Source organism: Elephantulus edwardii, unplaced genomic scaffold, assembly GCF_000299155.1.
Source record: "Elephantulus edwardii isolate Elephantulus edwardi_28Jun2011 unplaced genomic scaffold, EleEdw1.0 scaffold00071, whole genome shotgun sequence".
NCBI lineage: Eukaryota > Metazoa > Chordata > Mammalia > Macroscelidea > Macroscelididae > Elephantulus > Elephantulus edwardii.
In genome coordinates, this window is record NW_006399821.1 from 4,905,158 (window position 1) to 4,909,195 (window position 4,038).

Sequence of the window (4,038 nt, forward strand, 5' to 3'; positions counted from 1 at the left end):
TAATATTCCAAGTAGAGGCTCTAATAGTGGCACAAATCAAGTTACAGAGGGAAGGTAGTTCTTATAATAAAAGGCCTATTGATTAGCACTTTGTCTATTATAGTATAAAGGTTAGGAACCACAAGATGTAGAGGCTCAACTATGTCATTTATTGTTCTTAAGTCCTGGACCAAATTAATATGGATATAATTTTAACCCTGAAACATACTGGCTTTAGTGGCAGTCTCTTTTGTCTTTGTTGTGTAGCTTTCTGTCTTTCCTTCTTCCTGTTTTCAATAAAATATATCCATTATTTAAATTAATGTGAGTTAAAATATGTTTAGCTTTGAGAAATGATCTAAGATAAAAACCTCAAACTCATTTGGAGGGTTTCTTCTAACTCTCCTAGAGAGAGCCTCAGCAAGCCTCCACCATGGTACTGCAGTAGATGTTGAATCACAGACTTCTAGCACCCCATTTGTCCTGATTTTGCCTATAGTTCCAGAATGTTCTCTGTGGAAAACCTGTCTCCATAGCTGGCTGAAAACCTCCTAAAAGGTCAAATATGAGTCAGTTGCAATTTGACAGTAGTGAATCAAGTTTTGAGATTGTGAATTCTACCTCCTTTTATTCTTTGCCCATAACATATTGCTATGAGAAATTTCAGGTTGTTGTGGCAAAATTGAAAGAATGTTATGGGACTATTTGTATGTCTGCTACCTAAATTTGAACATTAATATACCACAACACTTGTTTTAGCACAGATCTGTTTGTGCATCAATCCTTATTTTTTTAAATACAAACCAGAGTAAATGATAAACTTTATACTTCCTCATAACTATATCATTAATCAAACTTCTCTGTATCTTTTTTCCTTGATAATAACGTTAACATAGAGTTAAATGCAAAAAATTCACATTTACCTTTGTTACATTTTTACAAGTATATAATCCAAATCTTTATCAAATTTTGAATCATGTTTATTATCCAAGAAAGTTTTCTTCTGTCTCTTTCAAACCAAGTCCTTTTTCTTCCTCTCAGCAAATCACCATTCTGATTTTTTCAATGTAGATATTCTTTCTGATAATGTGTCTTTCACACTGCATAACGTTTTTAAGGATCCACATTTTGCTATGAGTATCACCTGTAGAAGATAATTGTTTTAGTCTTTCTGTAAGAAAGATGCCATCGGAATTAGAATCACCGATTTTTAAAAACTAATATAAAAATAAATTCACAGAAATAAAAGTTTTTAAAATGACTGAAGGAATGGTACATATCTCTATGGCAAAGAACATAAACTCTTAGAAATAAAGATACTTTGGAGGGTTTTTTTCTTCATAAAAAGGAATGTGGGGTTTGGAACTTATAAACAGCACATTTTAAATTTAATGTCTCTCTAAGAGATATAAATTAGCAGCAGCAAAATATTATAGCCTTTTGAATACTTCAGCCTGTGAATTGTAAATTAACGTTTGTTTAGCCATTTGGTAGGGCTTAACTCTACTAGAAAGAGCTGTTAAATAGTTTATGGTATCTAAATGTACTTGTAACTATGGGCAAGTTCCTGTCCCCTGACACATTTTTGTATGAGTGAGAAAGGGAAGGGCTGAGAATGCCCATAAAAAATATTCCCAGTTAACACAAGTTTAAATGAATTGAAAAAATAAAGAACACACATGTTTGCATTTAGGCATGGTATATGGCCAATTTTTTCATGAAGAGTGCCTTATTACTTTTACTCTAAGCAGTACTCTAAATGTTAATCATTTGACAAGAGAAATTTCCCTTGCCGTCTCTCCTTTCCCTACAGTATATATTAAACTAATTGCTATATTTTAACAAGGGAGACACTGTTCCCCCGACCATCCTCCTGACCCTCAACTTGAACTTCACCTCCAAGGATCTTTGCTGAGAGATAATTGCAGCACCAATATGATTTAATGTGCTTTGGCTCTTGTACATCAAGTATTCTTTGTCTTTTAGCAGCATTTTGAACTCTCACAGGGTCAGATTCTCATCCTATATAATTCCTGGAAAGATACATAAAACTGAAATTTGGCTCCGAGTTTTCTTATCATTTATAATTTTCATAATACTCTCAAAGTCACACAACTATCTAGTGCTTCAAGGGTGAACTGTTTTCCATTGTTTATGAGTATAAATTCTCTACAGAGTTAACATAAAAAATGTCAATAGAATTGAACCTGTCCCAGGGAAATTTAAATAACGCTCGTGATATAACTCACAGCTCTTCATTTCAGATCTACCTTTACAAAATCCCATTTCCTCAACTTCTCCTGAAAATACTTCATGATTAAAATGAACACTTGTCAAAAATTATGCTGAGACAAGGGTGTAGTTTTTTGTGCTGGGTGGATGAGTGAAGCAATCTTCATCCTCCAGGATCAAATGGATTTATCTTCCTGAAAAGTGTTCCCTTTTCAGAAATGTCCAGCATGTAGCTGCTTTTTGTGTTCTTACATTAGCACTGAATTCTGTGACTAGTGCTGCCTGCACTTGATATCCCTTTCCCACTTTTCTTTTTCTTTATTATTTATTATTTCTATTTATTATTACCTCTGCTCTATTATTACCCAACTCTATTATAATGCTCTTGAAAGGAGGAGTGGCATCCACTTCCATAACAGCTTGCCTCTGGAAACCCTATGAACCTGGAGAGAGGATGAAAGGCACCCAGGGGTTTAGGACTCTCCTTCATAGGGTCACTATGAGTCGCCTGCGACTCGAAAGCACTTAACAACAACAACAACATTATAATGCTCAAACACAGAAAACATATGTCATTTTTTATTATCATACCATTACATGTTAGAATTTAAGAGTTTTTGAGTATTTTCTGAGACTTAGGGACTAGATGTAGATATTGGGGAGAATAAATAAAAAAATTACAATTTCTCTACTTCTCTAAACTTATTTTATAATTTTAATATTACTTAAGGGAAATTTCAAGATATAATCATAATTTCCACTACAACTTTCACTGACTTTGATAGATTGCCGTTCATTAAGAGATCAAGAGTTGATAACATTGCTAATTATCTCTTATTTTGACCTGTCCTCATATCATTCATTCATTCACTGATAATTCTCCTCCTGGATTATCAAGCCTGAAAGTTGGCCAAAGAGTAAATGGTAAAATAAACAAGCATAAAAATATTAAAAAAATATGAGTTCTATGAAGAATATAAAACATGCTATCTGACCAGGGAGAGGGTAGCTGCCAACCCAGCTGAAGAATGACTTTGGGTGTCAAGTCAAGTCAAAGCTTCTGTTCATCTAAGTGGTGACCAAGGTCCCAACATCTGAGCCAGCTCACATTTTATTGACTATGCAAAACCGTTTGATTGTGTGTATTATAACCAGTTATGAATAACACTGAGAAGATTGAGAATCCCAGAACAATTAGTCATGCCTGTGCAAAATCTTTACATAGACAAAGAAGTACAAGGGAAGACTGTATAATTTAAAATTAGGAAAGGTGTGCACTACAGTTACTTTTCTCCATATGTATTCAATCTATGTGCTGAGCAAAGAATTCAAGAAGCTAGATTACATGAGGATGATTGTGATCTCAAAACTGGAGGAAGACTTATCAACTGTGTTATGCAGATAACACAACATAGTGTGAATTGGTGAAGAAAATTTGAAGGATTTGCTGAAGAAGATCAAAGACCATAGCCTTCAATGTAGACGACATTTTAGCACTAAAAAAACCAAAAAATTGGGACCACTGAACCAATATGTAGCATTGTGATAGAGAAAAGATTGGTATTGTTACTGACTTCATTTTATTTGCATCGACAATCAAAACCTATGGTAATAGCAGTCAAGAAATGAAAAGATGTATTGCATTGGGAAAATGTGTTATCAAAGACCTCTCCAAGTGCTAAAAGAGCAATTGTGTCAGTTTAAAGATTAAGTCTAAAGATTAAGATGATCCAAGACAAAGGTTAGGACATAATTCATTATCCAAGAGACTGGGCTCTATGAGGAGAAATGTGGCTTCAGGATTGGTGGAAGATCTATTAACAATCT